At 38.6% G+C, this 21,712-nt stretch overlaps 1 pseudogene; it reads left to right on the top strand.

Annotated features, from left to right (window-relative positions):
• Positions 1 to 7,089: 7,089 nt before the first annotated feature.
• LOC133610863 (SH3 and multiple ankyrin repeat domains protein 1-like) overlaps positions 7,090 to 21,712 on the top strand; it is a 42,590-nt pseudogene continuing 27,967 nt past the window's right edge.

Here is a 21,712-nt window from a genome sequence, read left to right as displayed (position 1 = left end):
CTGCAATGCTATTCTTGGCACATGATGACATCATTACATTATTATTTACGCCAAAGGCCACAATTTGGTCAGCATGCCACTGATTGTATGACTGTGTACTAATTGTAGTTGCATCCCTCCCCCCATTGTGTCATGTGATTTTTTTTTTTATTGAACTCCATCTGCCAATCATTTTGTGTTGCCCGGCTTCAAAATGCCAGCAGGCAAGCAGCTGATAGGCAGCAGGCAAGCAGCTGCTGGCAGCGATTTGCAAAGCCCCTTTAACTAGTAAACCAGAAGTAAACATATGGAAGCACTAGTATGTCATAGCAGAAGCCCTATTAAATGATCTTACAGCAAAATTGTAGCCATAAGCCCTTCTTAAACAACATATTACATCCATGTTTAAAAAAATCAGGGGAAACCTGGGGCTTCTTTAACGTTGAGGTAAATCATGGCTCAAACCTTCAGTCAGTGGTTGTTTTTGTGGTGCAAACGTGTTCGCTTAGTTCGTCCAGCCTCCTAGAAGAGCTCGACCTCATGTGAAGCTAAATTGCATATCTCACTCACCCTTGTCTGCAAAGATCCCGTGATGATATTCCACAGTTTCTATATATTTAGCCTGTCTTTCATCAGCCTGCTTTTCTCCAAATGGAAAAAAGTGGAACATCTCTGTGCTCATTTAGACATGTGGATTGTTCTGCATTAGCGTTTTTTGTAATCCTTAAACAAAGCAGTACTAGGGCCACACTGAAAGTAAAAGATAATTACTCCTAATTTTGTATGAGAATTTTGACAGCATTCATTATAATGAAATATTTATTTCTCTCAATTTATTAAATTTCAATCTAACACCATTGCACGTATTAGGTCATAACATTACAAATTAATTTTTTGTAACACCTTGTGTTCATTCTTGCTACACAACTGTATTTTTTAAGACATACCATACCTAGTTTCATCTCCTACCGTTACTACTTTTGTCTTTTTTTTTTTAATTACAAATGTATTGTACCGTTTGACTTTCTGCTCATAACATTACAACTGTTAATCGTATCAATATTTTATTCTTGTAACTAGTGTTGTCCCGATCCGATATTAATATCAGCAAAGTATCAGATTATATCAGTTTGCATTTAAAAGATCTCCGATATAAGCTCTGATACAAGCAGTCCTGCAGTGCGTTTATTTGTGCAAAGCTGGACAGCCACTTAAATCTTTATGTCCTCCAATAAACTCTTGTATTTTAGTGAAATAATTTACAAAATGTAAACATGGTAGGCTATTGGCTACTAGGCGCTAGCAGCTACACAACAGCTACGCACATAATAGCACACAAGCTCCCATACGTAATAAGTGTCCTTGATTGAAAAATATTGCAGTCTAAAACGCATTTATCAATATCACCAAGTATCAAATAATTTAAGTTTCATATTACTCACAGACACAGTATAAAGTCTCCACGGCAGAAGCTTATCAGAAAGTATCCAGTAACAAACGTGTCCGCATCATTCTATTTACAACGTCATGAGCTTGATTTTATGAATTATTGTGGCCAAAACTTTTACCATGCTGCTTCAACTTAAAGGGGTCATATCATATTTTTTTTTTCTAAATTTGAAAGACTTCCAACATGTAATGGTGTTTTGTTGGGCAAAATGTTGCATAGATTATGTTTTACAGACCGTCTTCCAGCCACTTTCTGAGGATCTCTTCTGTTTTGTTGGCGGTCTTATTTACGTGCCTCCACTTCGACGGCGTCTTCTCCCCGCCAGCCATGTTGTAGTTTCTAGCGCTTCCATATGGCGTCTACTACAGATTAAGTTTGATCTACAGTATAAGCTACTTTAAAATAGAAATGGCAACAGCGGAGGATGCATGTGCATGTAAGAGACAGTCTGCCCCACAACAAGAAGATAGAGAAAAAGAAGGAACTTATTGACTACAATGGCGGACTCGCGCAAAGCACTTTGGGTACATTTCTGTCACATATGGATAATCAGCTGACGTCACCAATGTCACAAATGGGGCAAATTCCAAACGGCTCTTTTTCTGGAAGTATGAAGGAAGGCTAGATTGGTTTATAAATCTCTCTGCCAGGCATCCCCGGTTTGATTTCACATTTTCGGGATTTATGCAAATTCCAAATACACGACATCAGGTACCAATAGTTTAGAAAAGTTGGTTTTGCATAATAGGGCCCCTTTAAGAACAGCAATACGTTCATATAATAAATAGTTTCGTGTTTTCCATACCTACCATTGTTCTCAGTGTGACTAATTTCACTAATTGAAGCCTTTTCTAACATTCCCCACAACAAAATAATACAAGTATGCATGACGTGCTGATATTGGATAGTATTGGTATCGACTATTACTTGCATCAGAAGTGAAAAAGTTGTCTCGGGACATTCCTACTTGTAACATTTATCATCAGCAAGTATTATTCTCATACCATCTTTTTAATGTAACTTCCCTGTTCTATTCCTGTAACATTACGACATTATTCTTATTCATACGGTTTTACTTTTGCTGTCTTACAGCTTTTCTTTTTGTTATGCCTTTGCTCTTATAAAGATAGCGCCGTCTTCCAACTCAAAGATTGTGTTAAACATCCTTTGGCCAATAAAGCTTATTTTACTATTACTAGTTTTTCCCCATTACAATATTTACTTATTTTTCTAACATAAGTTTGTTTTGAAAACATTAGTATGAGGTGGCGACTTGTCCAGGGTGTTCCCCGCCTTCCGCTCGAATGCAGCTGAGATAGGCTCCAGCACCCCCCGCCACCCCGAAAGGGACAAGCGGTAGAAAATGGATGGACGGATGGATAGTTATGTTGTCACAAATTTACATTTTGACATCATTCTTGCAACATTGTAACTTTACTTGCGTACTGTTAAGACTTTGTTTCCGAACATTAAAACAATAATCGTGTCACATTCCGACTTTTCCTTGTAACTTTACAGCTTGAGTTTAGTGTTACTGTACAGTCTTGTTCTGGTGACAATCTTGTACCATTTCAAGTTTTTGTTGTTACATTGCACATTTATTGTTATGGTTGTGGTTTTAATTAATTTGGAACTTGCACACATTTAAAATTTGGTACATCACATACAGTATTTCAACATGTCCGAAAAGGAGTACAAATAGCTTAGCTTATCAAACCCTACTCCTTTTCTAATTCTTAACAATTTCTAACACATTTGTTTATTCACTTTCTGTGCTCAATTTTTAACACAAACAAATGAATTAATTAATTACATAAATTGAAAGGGCTGTTCACAACTTGCTCACAGTAAAATTTTTCAAAGCAAAAAATATAACAAGAGCACCATTGGTGAGCTTATGTTGCCATTAGTGGTTTAATAGAACACATTTGTTTTACAATTGTGTATATTTGTAACAATTACTAAGTTAATGTATTACCGCATTACAACTTTTTTCTTGTAGCATTGCAACTTTATTTTGTACTTTTCCAACTTTTGTCTCGAAATATTACAACAGAGATGTCCAAAGTGCCTTTTGCAGCCCGCAACTCTTTTTTTTTTTTTTTTTTTTTTTTTTTTTTTTTGCTTGTCCGTGGAATTCTAAAAATAAAACAGGGAAACTGAAAAAAAAACAGCAAAAACGGGGGATAAAAAGGGCCAAAAAGTTACTGTAATGTAACGAGAAAAATACAAAAAATGTCCAGGGTGTACCCCGCCTTCCGCCCGATTGTAGCTGAGATAGGCTCCAGCGCCCCCCGCGACCCCAAAGGGAATAAGCGGTAGAAAATGGATGGATGGATAGATAAAAACACACACTGTCAGTTTGACAAAGCTAAAACCCTACTTTGAATCGGTTTTAGTCTGTATAAAAAAAAAATAAAAAAAAAGTTTTAAGTACGGGCCTCAGTAGATAAGGTTTAGACACTTCTGCATCATGATTTTATTTTTGGAACATAACGTTTATCTTAAAGGGATCATATTAAGATTTTTTTCTATATTTAAAACACTTCCTTGTTGTCTACATAACATGTAATGGTGGTTCTTTGGCCAACATTTTCCATAAATTATGTTTAACAGACCGTTATCAAGCCGCTTTCTGACCGCCCGCTAAGGATGCGCTGTTTTGTGGGAGGTCTTATTTACACGCCTCCACTTCGACTGCGTCTTCTCCCCGTCAGCCATGTTGTAATCTTTAGGGCTTCCATATCGAGTCTACTAACCTATATCATTTCAATCCATGCACTTCGAGCAAGTCTCCTCCAAAACAAGAGGCTGGAGTAAAAGAAGGAACTTATTGACTACAATGGAGGTGGGACTCTTTGGGCACCTCAGGATTTGATTACGATTACGGTTCTGGATTAAAAATCGATTATTGATGCATCTTTAATTTATGTATATTCATGCAGTTTCACATTTCTTTTCATATCACTAAATACCGTATTTTTCGCACTATAAGGCGCACCTAAAAACCACAAATTTTCTCAAAAGCTGACAGTGCGCCTTATAACCCGGTGCGCTTTATATATGGATTAATATTAAGATTCATTTTCATAAAGTTTCGGTCTCGCAACTACGGTAAACAGCCGCCATCTTTTTTCCCCGTAGAAGAGGAAGTGCTTCTTCTTCTACGCAAGCAACCGCCAAGGTAAGCACCCGCCCCCATAGAACAGGAAGCGCTTCTTCTTCTACTGTAAGCAACCACCCGCCCGCGTAGAAGAAGAAGAAGCGCGCGGATATTACCGTACGTTTCATTTCCTTTGTGTGTTTACATCTGTAAAGACCACAAAATGGCTCCTACTAAGCGACAGGGATCCGGTTCATGAAAAGACGCAATCTCTCCATCCGCACACGGATTACTATTTCACAGCAACTGCCTAAAGACTTTCAAGAAAAGCTGGCTACTTTCCGTGCATATTGTAAAAACAAGATAGCTGAAAAAAAGATCCGGCCAGAGAACATTATCAACATGGACGAGGTTCCACTGACTTTTGATATTCCTGTGAACCGCACTGTGGATACAACGGGAGCACGTACGGTGAATATTCGCACCACAGGGAATGAGAAGTCATCCTTCACTGTGGTTCTAGCTTGCCATGCTAATGGCCAGAAACTTCCACCCATGGTGATATTCAAAAGGAAGACCTTGCCAAAAGAGACCTTTCCAGCCGGCGTCATCATAAAAGCTAACTCGAAGGGATGGATGAAGAAAAGATGAGCGAGTGGTTAAGGTAAGTTTACGCGAAGAGGCCGGGTGGCTTTTTTAACGCAGCTCCGTCCATGTTGATATACGACTCCGTGCGCGCCCACATCACGCTGGTTTTTAATATATTATTAAAGTTTGACTGACCTATCTGACTGTTTTTTTGACATTCCTTTAGCGCAGTTAGATGCGGCTTATAACACGCCCTTATAGGTGGACAAAGTTTTGAAATATGCCGTTCATTGAAGGCGCGGCTTATAACCCAGGGCGCCTTATGGTGCGGAAAATACGGTAAGCGTTTATCACTTGCAACTTAAAAAAAACAATTCATTTGGAATAAGAAACAGTTAATTTAATTCCCACATTTATTCAAAATAATGAAAATGTGTGCAAAACTGGACCATAAGTGCCCGATAATAAAGGAGCTAGTCAGATCTCTCGGTGAGGTCAGCCAAATTTTGGAACTGTCTGCATTACTTTATTTATTCATTACTAAATAAATCGATTATTGACGTTTACTAATCAATTCTACAATCGTCCATGTCCAACTTGCGATGCATCTAAAAATAGATTATTTCCCCCACCTCTAATGGCGGACTTGTGCAAAGCTCCTCGGGTAAATTTCTACGATATATGGAGATATCCGCTGACATCACCAATGGGAAAAACTTCATAAGTTGGGCAAATTCCAAACGGCTCGTTTGGAGAAAGTTTAAGGGAAGGAAAGATTGTTTGAAAAATATCTGCCATGCCTCTATGGTTTGATTTCAAACTTTTGGGACTTGTGCTGATCCCAAATACACAAAAATAGGTACTAATAGATAAGAAAAGTTGGTTTGCATAGTAGGTCCCTTTTAAACCATTGCAACATTAGGGCTGTGAATCTTTGGGTGTCCCACGATTCGACTCAATATCGATTCTTGGGGTCACGATTCCATTCAAAATCGATTTTTTTTTTCAATTCAACACGATTCTCGATTCAAAAACGATTTTTTTTCCCGATTCAAAATGATTCTCTATTCATTCAATACATAGGATTTCAGCAGGATCTACCCCAGTCTGCTGACATGCAAGCAGAGTAGTAGATTTTTGTAAAAAGCTTTTATAATTGTAAAGGACAATGTTTTATCAACTGATTGCAATAATGTAAATTTGTTTTAACTATTAAATGAACCAAAAATATGACTTATTTTATCTTTGTGAAAATATTGGACACAGTGTGTTGTCAAGCTTATGAGATGCGATGCAAGTGTAAGCCACTGTGACACTATTGTTCTTTTTTTTTATTTTTATAAATGTCTAATGATAATGTCAATGAGGGATTTTTCATCACTGCTATGTTGAAATTGTAACTAATATTGATACTGTTGTTGATAATATTCGTTTTTGTTTCACTACTTTTGGTTTGTTCTGCGTCGTGTTTGTGTCTCCTCAATTGCTCTGTTTATTGCAGTTCTGAGTGTTGCTGGGTCGGGTTTGGTTTTGGAATTGGATTGCATTGTTATGGTATTGTTGTGTATTGTTTTGTTGGATTGATTAATTTAAAAAAAACAAAAAACCTTTTTTTTTTTTTATTATAATTTTTTTTTTATTTTTAAATGAGAATCGATTCTGAATCGCACAATGTGAGAATCGCGATTCGAATTCGAATCGATTTTTTCCCACACTCCTAAACATCATTATTTATATTTTCCTTGTAAAATCATGACTAAGTTTGTTCTGCCGATCAGTGTGGCCCTCATACTTCATAAGTATGCTGTGTGTGTTCCATAGCTTCAAGTTTGAGTGGGTTCACACCATCCTGAACCCAACCGGACTCAACTGACTCAAACTGACCGATTTCTCTGCCTGTTCCCCACAGCATGTTTCAAAGGATGAGGCCATTCTCTTGGGATAGCCATGTTTTGTCTCCATGACAGCTATGCCACTCAGCCTTCTCTGCAGTGACCCCTGTGCCGCGAATGATGCTGGGAAATAACGAGCACTTTTATCCCGGTCAGGATGACCAAGATGGGGAGGATGAGGAGGAGGACGAGGACCTGGTCAGAGAACCCAGAAAAGGGGAAGACGGACATGACATCGAGAATGGAGGGTTAGAAGGTTTGCTAGAGAAGGAAATGACGGGAGGAAGACAATCCTGGGAAGGAAAAGTTGGCGAGGTGGTCAAACCGGCAGCCATTGTAGTCGGCAGGCAGAGAGCAGACCGCCCCGTGAGGTTAGGAAACCCGGGAAACCGCGGGGTCGTTTACATGTCCAATCAAGACACCTTACATCATCACACAGCCAATAAGACGCAGCATCATGTCGTCGTGGCCAATCAGCATCACACGGGCTTGAACGCACCGCACAAGAGAAGAGCACTGATGGAGCGCAGCATGACCACCATGGCGCCGTTGGAGGACACTTTCCTGACCATGATGGTGTTCCGAGTTGGAATTCCTGACATCAAACAAACAGTAGGTTCTAAAAACACAACATTATTTAAGCCCTCTTTATGAGTTGTATTCTACTAAATGCTACTACTGCAGAGAGAAAAGCTTTCCATGCGGTATCTTACAAAAATGAGTACTGTACCCCGTCATATTTCAGCAGCCATTTTAATATATTTTCTCAAAGGACAAATATCAAAATTAAACTTGGTTGTGACCTTAGCAGTACTCAAGTAAAAGTACTGTTACTTTAGAGCAAAGGTTTTCCAAACCTTTGGCACTGAGGGCTGCACACTGAAAAATCAAAGCATGTGGGGTCCATTATGAGAATTTTTTATTTTCAAAACCATTACAATATGTACATTTTTAACTTTAGGGCTCTCCTCAAGTTCTCAGTCACAAAAAGTCATATATTATTATTTTTTTTAAATCATGTTTTATGACAATAACGTGTTCCATGTGTTGACATATACATTTAATTTGTTTATGTTTTATGCACTTTGTTAAAAACAAACTGTATTTACGGCAAAAACACCTCATAGGCAACATTTCCCACCTAAAATGTGTTAAAGTGGAATATTTGATTTGAAGTAATTGGAGCCATAAGTACGTCAACAATTCATAACAACATTGATTTTGATTCTTTTTTTTTTTTTATATATATAGCAAAGACAGTTCTTTTTTAAATCCCACTAAAATGTTCAAGAACCCAAAAGGGCCCCAATCATAAAAGTGGTAAAAATAAGTCACACATTTTTTTTACGTTCAACGCTCAAATCTCTGGATCAACTTTAAATCTATCGGTCGATTATAAGTTTTTAATATTGTGTATGGTTGTTTTTTTTGCTTGTTTGTTTCTTGCTCTTTTTGTCATATATATATATATTTTTTAATGGAAAACACACTAAATATACAATATTTTGCCCAAAAAATATTTTAGAGTGGAATATATGATGTAAGGTAATTGGAGCCTTGAATATGTCACTAATTCATAACAACATTGATTTTGATTCATTATTTTTTTTGAGTAATGACAGTTAAAAAAAAAAAACCCAGCCTGCATGGCATCTTTGTGTTATTAGAATCCACATCGCAATGTTTTCTCATTACATATCACCTGTATGCTCTTTTTTTCCCCATTTTTTAATGTTTTTTTGTTGTATATTTATAGAATTTGCCGGGGGCCGTTAAAAATTTGAAAATGGCCCTCGGGCCGCACTTTGGACACCAGTGTTTTAGAATAAATTAGAGAAAATTCAAACAAAACATGTCTTATTTGATACACCACAGCCTGCTTGACCCAGACCTTCTGTTCACATTTTGAATCCACTCTCAAGAACCAGAGCTTTGCAGCAAGTAGATACACCCCCTCTCACCTCCCCCTGCGCACCTCATTTCACCGTGTTGTCATTCCAATGGGTGATGACTCTCGAAAAGAAAGTGTGAGTTCAATTTCATCAGCCTGTGATGGCAGACATGTTCAGTCAACATGTAGGGTCAGGGTCAGACATGGTGCTATTGTGCTTTTATAAACCAAACTTGGCTCCAATTCACACTTGAAGCAGCTCTGGCTTGTGTGGAGGCGTCAGGTGAGAATTGACAAGCCCACACATGCCAGAACTAGGCGTGAAACAGTGCAACCGCGTAACCTCTCCACTCTGTCATCTTTACTCAATTTTCATATCCTTTATGCGTTCTGGCTATTCTACATGTCAGCTAATCTGCCCTCAAAGCAACCGTAATCGCTAATTGGCTTTTAATGAGTTTGGGGAGGGGGAAGAAGGCGAAGGAATATGAGGATATGTGCCCTTGGGTCCGGAATACTCTGTTCACCTTTGATAAACACACCTCAGCCTCTGTAATCTTCACTGTGCTAGTTTTAAAGTGGGTGGGGACATAAATCCCCACGTTGAAAGTAGTTTGTATGATGATGGTCTACTCTCAATAAGACACTCAATCCTGTATCACATAATGCACACCACATGACAAACCTATAGAATATATATGCTCACTTAATATACTCGCTCTTATTTCTTTGCCATGAGCAGCTCAACCTCCTAGGGGCTGCAGACTTATCGCTACGGCAACTGGGGCCTGCCTCCTCTAATGAACTGGTTGCCATGCCAATAGAGTTAGTTGGCCCTATCAGTAACTAACAGTGCAAACTATAGGGGGTAGCTGCTCACGGGTAAGGGTGGGAAGGGGGCGGGGGGGGGGGTGAAGATGAAATGTGCTGAGGTGTACAGTTTTTACTCACAGCTTTACCGAAATGGAACAATACGCATGGATACATCCACGCTGTGTTGTTAGGACCTGGACAGCACTGCTCTGTGGCTTAATGTAATGTAATGACGTGTTGAAAATGGCCGCACGCCAATGACTGCAAAATCCAAAAATGCATTCATGCACATATTTCTGAGGTGCTTTTGTGGCTTATGGGTCTCATGCTCACACAGTAATGTGTTCTTTTTACTCTGGATTGTTGCACATGATTAGTCATATAGTTTTTTCGCCCTGCTGTGGATTTGCACTGTATTTCATGAATATTATGTGGCAGATAATAAATTATTTAAAGGTAAGGTAAGCCATACATTTTCCAAGGCATGCCCACAATAGAGTAAAGCATATTGTTTGTGTATTGTAGTAAAATGCACCACATATGGTGGAAGTATTTAGGCTCATTTTAACCAAAATTGTGTGATATACGGTCAAAAAACAACTGCTTAAATTACAATGTTTAAGTTCTGTTGAGTAAAAATGTTTCATTAACAAAGTATGGCAATATTTAATCTGTAAAGAACACATATACTGTACTCTGTTCCACAAGCAATATTGTCAGTATTGCACCTCACACAAATAGCAAAAATTACTTTAATTCATTTCTAATAAGCGCAAGGATGCCAAAACACCATATTTTCTCCCAGTAACTTTTTTCATCGCATTTCTTTGCCGTGAATAAGCGTAATTTGACTGGTCAGGGGGGTGTATAGCTCGGTTGGTAGAGCGGCCGTGCCAGCAACTTGAGGGTTGCAGGTTCGATCCCCGCTTCCGCCATCTTAGTCACTGCCGTTGTGTCCTTGGGCAAGACACTTTACCCACCTGCTCCCAGTGCCACCCACACTAGTTTAAATGTAACTTAGATATTGGGTTTCACTATGTAAAAGTGCTTTGAGTCACTAGAGAAAAGCGCTATATAATTCACTTCACTGCATGGTCTCAAAAGAAAATATTGAACATTCAGCATTTCAAAAGTTTTGTTGTGACCGCCACTCATTTATTTCATCGTGTTAGAGACTATATACAACATCATAATGTATACAAGCTACATCGCTGACCTTTGACCTTCTCTGTCTGTCAGCGATGTCTCCAGTTCGACCAAGACTGCACGGTGTGGAACGCCAAGCAGCAGATCATCTGCTCCCTCAGTGAGACCTTGTGGGATGTCTACAACTATGGCCTCTTCCAGCCCGCGGCAGAGGGACGGGATGCCAAGTTCTTCGACGAGGAGAAGACCTTGAGGGAATACTCACAGTCCTTTGAGAAAGGGGTGCCTTACCTGGAGGTATGACATAATGACACACATATCCATGACAACCTACACACATTAACTCAAAATAAAATAAACTAGTTTAATTAGCACATTTTGGATATTTGTATTACAGGTACTTCTTTCTCACATTTCCACATATTTGAACGTCCTAACATATACACATTCCCTTGTGAAACCGCTAATAGATAAATAGCAAATCCACTATGATAAAATCATTTTTCATTAGTTTGTATTGCATGATGAATGCTGGAATGTCACAATGATCTCACACTGCCCTCTGCTGGTGAATCTAATAACGGCAAAGTGAACGGAGCTGACCGGCATTTTTTAAGGATCCAAATCACCAAAGCGGTTTGCTATATAAGCAACTTATATAATATATGTGTAATGTTACCTTCCACAGACTATTTATAATCTTAGTAAAAAGTGTTGTTTTACAAATAGATGGTTTGACAAAAACAGACTGCTTTAGAGAAAGTCAAACACAAATAGAGTAGACATGGTCAAATAAATAAATAGGTGCAAAAATAGATGATAAAATGAACTGAAAATCTCATAAAAATATACAAAATAATGTGGCAAGAAATGTTGTTGTAATGAATAAAGCTAAATACGTTCTGAACTAAAAATCATTCCATATTCTCTATGCTTGCTAGTGTTAGTATATGTAAGTTATTGTGTAGAAATGTGGAGAAACAACTATAATGGTGCCCACGCTTCATTCACTAGCCATGTTACAAAAGAGGTCAGTTAGAATAATACAAGATGTCGGTTATAGAGAACATTCAAACCCTTTATTTATTGATTTAAACCACAATTATTACAATTGAATGATTTGATGAATTTGCAAACAGCTAAAATTATACACTGAGCAAACTGTAACCTGCTACTCAAAAATGTACAATGATTCTATTTGACAACAGAAGATAAATATAACCTTAAGGAACAATTACACTTAAAACATTTGTATGCACATACAGCAGTTTATACCTTTAGTATTTCAGTGTGTGTAAGTTGATTATGGAATGGATAAAGCACATAAATCATACAATGTACTAATATATGAGCCAGTTTAAGAAACGGTTCAAACTCCAAGTGTTTACAAAGTACAAGGTAGAATAATCCTGATAAACTTCTTAAACCTTATTAAAAATATATGAGATCATCTTTCGTTATTTATCACATTATGTAAATAACAACTTAAAAAAATCTATTTATTCATAAGAACTTGATTGGTTATTTATTTAAATTATTTGTGTTACAAAGTAAGCACAGGTAGTGAACAAACATGTGTAAAAAATTGCTATGAAACAGAAAAGTGGCAAGATTAATAAATAAGCTCTGCTTCTTCCTACTCCTTTTTGAACAAACTAGAAATCTGGAAATATGTAACCGTATGCATGTTCAAAATAAGTTAAAACCATAACCATACATGAGCCATGCTGGTTGAATGTGTTTGGTAAATTTAGCTACTTGAATGACCCCTGATGCATATTTTTGGGTAATATATAATAACAATCAATATTTCAGATCACTTTGCCATGCTACAATTACAATGTGTTTTGCAAAATATAGCATCATAGTGGTTCAAAAGCTTCTTTCCTGAAGAATAATTCAGTTGTTTCAGTTCCAAACTTTGATTTTTGTTATTTTAAACAGAGGCAATGTGGATTATGCAGACTGACTTTTGTACACAAAGCCTCCTGTAGTTTAAACCTCTATTTTATTGCCAGCCATTTACTTCTAGATCCAAAAAGGCTATTTGTAGCAGTTTGTGTATTTTGGCATTCAGTTGAGCAAATGAAGAGTTTGGCTTATACGATGTGCTTTCTGCTACTTCTGCTGAACCAGTCCAGCGACATCATCGCCATTACAATGTGCTTGAAAGTCAGTAAAATTGTAGCATTACAAGCTCTTTTTTTCCGATCTCATTTAGTTTTTTGAGTCCTTTGAATTCACTTTAAGCCCATCTTCTCTGCTCTTCAGTTTCGATACAAAACTAGAGTGTATAAGCAGACAAACCTGGATGAAAAGGCACTTTCCAAGCTCAGCACTAAGGTAATTGTTTTTTTCCCCTTTTATTCATTGTGTGCATTAACCAATTATAGTCCACTCACATTCACTGACAACTTCTCAGGCCAGCCTCAAAAAGTTCATGGATTATGTACAAACTGGAGCGCTGGAGAAAATGGTTAAAGTCCTGGATAAAGGTCTTGATCCAAACTTTCATGACCTGGAGAGTGGAGGTGAGCTGGCCACAAGTTTCAATTATAAACATTACGCTCCTAATTTTTGAAACTTACATTTTCTGCCTGCCCACCTTGAGCTAGAGACCCCCCTGACTGTGGCCGCACAGTCAGGCCTGTCAGTGGAGGGCATCAGGGCTCTGGTTCAGGGCGGAGCTCATTTTGACTTCAGAAGCAGAGATGGTTTGACTGCGGTGCACAAAGCTGTCAGGGTTCACAATCATACTGGGCTAATGGTGAGTTACATCACTGCAATATATAACACACAACTTTTGTATTATATCTTCTCAAGGGACAATACTATAGAAACTTGGACATAACTTAAAGTAGTCTGTGTACAGCTTGTATAGCATCAGACGTGGGTAGATGGGTAGGAGGCAATGTTCCCTGTAATTTTTCATGTGTGTGAGCAAACGCAAAAACTCCCTGAGCATTCAGTGGAGCCCATGTGAGCAACATCAGACGTGCACACTGTGGCAAACCTGACTAAAGAACAAGTTAATTCTCCATCCATCCATCCATTTTCTACCGCTTGTCCCTTTCGGGGTCGCGGAGGGGGCTGGAGCCTATCTCAGCTGCATTCGGGCGGAAGGCGGGGTACCCCCTGGACAAGTCCCCACCTCATCGCAGGGCCAACACAGATAGACAGACAACATTCTCTTATTATTATAATCCAATGACAGCAGTCATTTCAATGAGGTTATTTTCTAATATAAGTGTTTAGGCCCACTTACAATGACAATAACAAAAAATATTATTTTTCATAAACTGTGTACTTGTATTGTTTGTCTTGGTGGAGGTCCTGCTTTGGAAATAATTTGTACCCCTTTCAGACATTGCATTTAGTTCCCATTAAAACATTCACATGTTGCACAATGAGATGTAAGCAGGTGATCATGTGTACATTCCTGCAACTTCCTGTTTGTAAAAAATATATTTTTATTAGTATTTATTTAATATACTAACAGCATTTCACGATTAATATTTATAAATTAAGATTCCTAATAAATGACAGTAGAATAAGCACACATTTGATTGGTAAATCATAGTGTAACGACCTGGAATGACACTTTATGTGTGGTGTTGGAGTTGTCCGACTTTTTGTGTGGCTGTAAACGCATCACTGGCTAAGTGCCATATGTGCATGTGTTGGCGCAATTGAGAAAGAGCGAGCGGCTGCTGTTGAGTTACTTTTGATCTGGTTTGTACTGCAGAAAATGACCACTTTTGCTAGATATAATTTTTTTTACTAATGTTTTGGTGATGTGTTTATGGCCGACAAAGAGTTTTGCTCAGTAAAGTGATGGATGGAATTCATGTCCTCAAAGCGTCTCGACAGACGTTACAATATTTAAACAATGATGACAAAAACTGTTTTCTCTGACGTGTCCGTGTGCCGAAAATTGTTATGTGCTTATTTTTTTAATTTGATTTTGTGCGTGGCATAGATTTGCCGTACGCTGAGGACGCTTCTGCTCTACTTAAGTACAATTTCTGGCTACACTACACACCTCTGCATAGCGCTATAGATTTATTATCCACTAAATATAAGTCACAATTTAAATATCCAGGCAACATGAGTGAATACCTCACAGTGAACATGTTCGAGGTGTGAATATTTAGCACCATCTTAAATATCTTCAACATTTTCACCCGAACCGCAGAGCTGTGACTGGAATCCTCTTTTTCTACTACATCACTGTTGGAGCTGGTAGATGTTAGGATATACAAACCCCGTTTCCATATGAGTTGGGAAATTGTGTTAGATGTAAATATATACGGAATACAATGATTTGCAAATCCTTTTCAACCCATATTCAATTGAATGCACTACAAAGACAAGATATTTGATGTTCAAACTCATAAACTTTTTTTTTTTTTTTGCAAATAATAATTAACTTAGAATTTCATGGCTGGAACACGTGCCAAAGCAGTTGGGAAAGGGCATGTTCACCACTGTGTTACATCACCTTTTCTTTTAACAACACTCAATAAACGATTGGGAACTGAGGAAACTAATTGTTGAAGCTTTGAAAGTGGAATTCTTTCCCATTCTTGTTTTATGTAGAGCTTCAATCGTTCAACAGTCCGGGGTCTCCGCTTTTGTATTTTACGCTTCATAATGCACCACACATTTTCGATGGGAGACAGGTCTGAAATGCAGGCGGGCCAGGAAAGTACCCGCACTCTTTTTTTACAAAGCCACGCTGTTGTAACACGTTCTGAATGTGGCTTGGCATTGTCTTGCTGAAATAAGCAGGGGCGTCCATGAAAAAGACGGCGCTTAGATGGCAGCATATGTTGTTCCAAAACCTGTTTGTACCTTTCAGCATTAATGGTGCCTTCACAGATGTGTAAGTTACCCATGCCTTTGGCACTAATGCACCCCCATACCATCACAGATGCTGGCTTTTGAACTTTGCGTCGATAACAGTCTGGATGGTTCGCTTCCCCTTTGGTCCGGATGACACGATGTCAAATATTTCCAAAAACAATTTGAAATGTAGACTCGTCAGACCACAGAACACTTTTCCACTTTGCATAAGTCCATCTTAGATGATCTCGGGCCCAGAGAAGCCGGTGGCGTTTCTGGATGTTGTTGATAAATGGCTTTCGCTTTGCATAGTAGAGCTTTAACTTGCACTTACAGATGTAGCGACAAACTGTATTTAGTGACAGTGGTTTTCTGAAGTGTTCCTGAGCCCACGTGGTGATATCCTTTAGAGATTGATGTCGGTTTTTGATACAGTGCCGTCTGAGGAATCAATCGAAGGTCACGGTCATTCAATGTTGGTTTCCGGCCATGCCGCTTACGAGGAGTGATTTCTCCAGATTCTCTGAACCTTTTGATGATATTATGGACCGTAGATGTTGAAATCCCTATATTTCTTGCAATTGCACTTTGAGAAACGTTGTTCTTAAACTGTTTGACTATTTGCTCACGCAGTTGTGGACAAAGGGGTGTACCTCGCCCCATCCTTTCTTGTGAAAGACTGAGCATTTTTTGGGAAGCTATTTTTATACCCAATCATGGCACCCACCTGTTCCCAATTAACCTGCACACCTGTGGGATGTTCCAAATAAGTGTTTGATGAGCATTTCTCAACTTTATCAGTATTTATTGCCACCTTTCCCAACTCCTTTGTCACGTGTTGCTGGCATCAAATTCTAAAATTAATGATTATTTGCAAAAAAAAAAAAATGTTTATCAGTTTGAACATCAAATATGTTGTCTTTGTAGCATATTCAACTGAATATGGGTTGAAAATGATTTGCAAATCATTGTATTCCGTTTATATTTACATCTAACACAATTTCCCAACTCATATGGAAACGGGGTTCGTACTTTATTTATCCCACAATTGCGAAATTATGTCGTTGCAATGCAGATTTTTCTATACAGTAACTAAAAATGAGTAATAAATTATCCATATTGCGCAGTAACAGATTGCACTATGTATAGATAAATAATTACACAAAAACACTATCTTAGCACCCATATTGCACACTTATGACACCATATTAGACCTTTCCACCTTCCCCTAATTCTGGAAGAAACTTATTTGGCCACTCCATTACCTTGTCATCTTTGCTCGTTATCATAGTGGAAAACTTCAAGGCAGCCTTGTTTCCTAAGTGAGGTGAGCATGCTTTGCTTCACAATGTTGGAAGTCCTCTTTCTCTTAGTGAACCACTGCTCCCCAGTACTGACAGCACTCATGCAGCCCCAGACCATAACACCACTAGCACCATACTTGACTGTACTCACCTGTGTTGTTTGTTATTTAGACAATAATTGCTCTGTGCTGACTCATTTTCAGTGGATAGTAAATCGATACTGGTATGCAAGCTGTACATTGACTACTCTCAAATATATCCACTATACTGTAAACGGAGTGGTTTCTGAAATGTGAAGGCTTTGCTAATTTTTGTGAGATACTGTAGCTAGCGAACAAGTCCTTAACAAGACTGTAGAATTAGGAAATCTTTGTTTTGCATGTTCCTGCCAGGCTCTCTTGTCATTGGGAAGCTCTACAAACTACAAAGACCGCTGTGGCCTGACCCCGCTGTACCACACAGTCCTGACGGGGGGCGACACCACCTGCTGCGAGACTTTGCTTTACTACAGGGCCAAGTTGGGGACGAGGGATGAGAATGACTGGGATGAGTCTCATCTGGTACTTTCCATCTGAACACTTTGATGACTACTTTAAAAGGGATGTTCTCTATTGATAGTTTTCCTGTCCTATTCCATTTCTGACAATGTCCTAAAACATCAGTTACTTACTCTTCTCCCAGCCTCATCTTTCCATTCTTTCTCCTTCCTCCTCCCCACAGCACAGGGATGAAGAGGAATTTGGGATGGAAGAAATCCATAAGGTACCTCTCCGAGCATCATTTATAATATTTGAATCAAACATCTCAATACTGATTCATCTCATGCTATTTCCAGCTCATGCATACAAGTGACCTCTCGTTGTTTGTGTAGAATAATGCAAGTGCATTGCTTTTATTATGTGTCACTGATGAATGCATTTTATTTTGGTTTTGCTCTGGAAAATAACAGGAAGGCGCCATTTTGCTTATGGATGTTTTTCATTCACACATTCTCCACTTTTTCATTTTATTTTCCACCCGTGCTGCCTTATTTACCTACATGAATGTATATTTGTCTCACTGTTTTGACTCTGGAAGGCTTGCCAGAATGGCTTTGCCCAACACTTGGAGCATCTGCTGTTTTATGGGGCAGACGCCTCCTCTCAAAATGCCTCAGGAAATGCCGCGCTTCACATTTGTGCCCTGTACAACAAAGCAAGTAGAAATAATCCTCTAATTGTACCAATACAACATCTTTTTGTGGGAAAATGCAAATTGACTGATCACTGTACCTCTCTATCAGGAAAGCTGTGCTCGAGTGCTTTTGTACAGGGGAGCAAACAAGGAAGCAAAGAACAAACATGGCCAGACCCCTTTTCAGGTAAGAAAAATAATTCATTTACCATATAGGCTCTATAATATACTATCTTTGTGGTGGTTTCAGACCCCAAGAGATGAAAAATCTTGCTTGATATCAAAGTAAGTGTAAAGTACTGTTGGGATTTATTTTCACTCTTTTGTGGAATGTTGAACTATGAGTTACCTTTTCACTAAGTCTTCAGTATTTATAATAATTGATTAGATTTATATACCTCTTTTCGAGACACTCAAAGCGCTTTACAGTGAGAACCGACAACCCATCATTCATTTAGTCCACATTCACACATGGTGGTGGTTAGCTATATTTTAAGCCATAGCTGCCCTGGGATAGACTGACGAAAAAGTGGCTGCCAGTTTGCGCATACCACCAAACATTCATTCATATTCATACACCAGTTTGAGCGGCACGTAGAGCAATGTTTGTGAACTGTCTTGCCCAAGGACACAACCGCAGTGACTCGGCTGGCGGAAGCTGGATTTGTACCAAGAACCCTCAAGTTTCTCTGGACCACTACTCAACCCTCTGAGCCACACCGCCCTGTGTATTTTTGTTGTATTGTTTTTAAACCAGAATTAGAATCATCTCAATTTGTCAAGTATGTTAAAAACACACAAGACATTTATAGCTGGTCGTTATATACAGGTAAAAGCCAGTAAATTAGAATATTTTGAAAAACTTGATTTATTTCAGTAATTGCATTCAAAAGGTGTAACTTGTACATTATATTTATTCATTGCACACAGACTGATGCATTCAAATGTTTATTTCATTTAATTTTGATGATTTGAAGTGGCAACAAATGAAAATCCAAAATTCCGTGTGTCACAAAATTAGAATATTGTGTAAGGCTAATACAAAAAAGGGATTTTTAGAAATGTTGGCCAACTGAAAAGTATGAAAATGAAAAATATGAGCATGTACAATACTCAATACTTGGTTGGAGCTCCTTTTGCCTCAATTACTGCGTTAATGCGGCGTGGCATGGAGTCGATGAGTTTCTGGCACTGCTCAGGTGTTATGAGAGCCCAGGTTGCTCTGATAGTGGCCTTCAACTCTTCTGCGTTTTTGGGTCTGGCATTCTGCATCTTCCTTTTCACAATACCCCACAGATTTTCTATGGGGCTAAGGTCAGGGGAGTTGGCGGGCCAATTTAGAACAGAAATATTATGGTCCATAAACCAGGCACGGGTAGATTTTGCGCTGTGTGCAGGCGCCAAGTCCTGTTGGAACTTGAAATCTCCATCTCCATAGAGCAGGTCAGCAGCAGGAAGCATGAAGTGCTCTAAAACTTGTTGGTAGACGGCTGCGTTGACCCTGGATCTCAGGAAACAGAGTGGACCGACACCAGCTGGACTGCTGCTGAGTGGTCCAAAGTCATGTTTTCTGACGAAAGCAAATTTTGCATTTCCTTTGGAAATCGAGGTCCCAGAGTCTGGAGGAAGACAGGAGAGGCACAGGATCCACGTTGCCTGAAGTCTAGTGTAAAGTTTCCACCATCAGTGATGGTTTGGGGTGCCATGTCATCTGCTGGTGTCGGTCCACTCTGTTTCCTGAGATCCAGGGTCAATGCAGCCGTCTACCAGCAAGTTTTAGAGCACTTCATGCTTCCTGCCGCTGACCTGCTCTATGGAGATGGAGATTTCAAGTTCCAACAGGACTTGGCGCCTGCACACAGCGCAAAATCTACCCGTGCCTGGTTTACGGATCATGGTATTTCTGTTCTAAATTGGCCCGCCAACTCCCCTGACCTTAGCCCCATAGAAAATCTGTGGGGTATTGTGAAAAGGAAGATGCAGAATGCCAGACCCAAAAACGCAGAAGAGTTGAAGGCCACTATCAAACCAACCTGGGCTCTCATAACACCTGAGCAGTGCCAGAAACTCATCGACTCCATGCCACGCCGCATTAACGCAGTAATTGAGGCAAAAGGAGCTCCAACCAAGTATTGAGTATTGTACATGCTCATATTTTTCATTTTCATACTTTTCAGTTGGCCAACATTTCTAAAAATCCCTTTTTTGCATTAGCCTTAAGTAATATTCTAATTTTGTGACACACAGAATTTTGGATTTTCTTTTGTTGCCACTTCAAATCATCAAAATTAAATGAAATAAACATTTGAATGCATCAGTCTGTGTGCAATGAATAAATATAATGTACAAGTTACACCTTTTGAATGCAATTACTGATATAAATCAAGTTTTTCAAAATATTCTAATTTACTGGCTTTTACCTGTATATAGTATTAGAGCCGTAAAAAAGAAAACAATACAGTATACTGTGTATCAGGGCTATTTAACTGTCAACCTGGGGGCAAAATTTGACCTGGGAATGACACCTGACCAACCAGACCAGTTCAGTTCAAAATTTGTGAAAGAGTATTACAATTTTTGCAGCAAATAAAATAAAAATACTACAGCGCTCATGTTGTACAGAGGAACTCGGACCAGTGTTAACATATTGGCAGATCAGATTTTTTTTTTCTGACATTTTTAACCCAGACGCCTTCTCTAGGGCCCCCAAAATTAACTCTCAACTGTGGTCTGTATGGGCCACAGCGGTACTCAGTTGTAATACATGTTTCCACCACTTGTGGCGGTAATGACAAAATCAAACAGAAAAAGTCTGGAGCTAGGGAAGTTTCTTAAGAGCAAAAAAAAGTACTAAAAGTGGTGACGCTGTATTTTCATTTGCACTTTAGTTTTGTTGAAAGTTTATTTAAGAAACATATATTATTATTAGTGATTTAGTTAGATTCTATATTATTTTAGCACCGTGTAATTGTGTTGTACATTTGTTTATCAGTTTTTACGAGTCCCTTGTTTTGCAGAATACTTGATTAGTATTTATTTTTGTAATCAACCTGACCTAAGCCTCGATAATAATCTTTGTAGTTAACACATGCTTTCATATATAATATTTGAGTTTTCCTCTGTAAAAAATTGGGCCCCAAGGTCAAAAAGTTAAGAACCCGTGTGTTACAAAATGCTGGTTCTCAAAATGTCCAGCCCCCAAGTCCCTAGCTCTCTGTGGCCCCTTGTTACATTCTGGCTTGAGTGTTGTTGGTGAAGTGAAGTCTGGAGCTAAAGTCATAGAAAAGTTTAAGCGCAAAAATTACGACTGAAGTGGTGATGCTGTATTTTTCAGTTTAGGTAAGAAACATGTATATTATTATTATTTATTATTTTAGTATGTATTTTAGCACTGCGTGATTGTATGTACTTATTTTTTATTAGTTTTTATGACTCCCTTTTTTTGCACCATATTTGATTAGTATTTATTTTTGTAATCAGCCTGACCTAAGACTTGATAATAATCTTTGTAAATAACACATGGTTTCA

Source organism: Nerophis lumbriciformis, linkage group LG11 (assembly GCF_033978685.3).
Source record: "Nerophis lumbriciformis linkage group LG11, RoL_Nlum_v2.1, whole genome shotgun sequence".
Taxonomy (NCBI): Eukaryota; Metazoa; Chordata; class Actinopteri; order Syngnathiformes; family Syngnathidae; genus Nerophis; species Nerophis lumbriciformis.
Note: the sequence above shows the minus strand (reverse complement) of the source record. Positions and strands in the feature narration are given on the sequence as shown.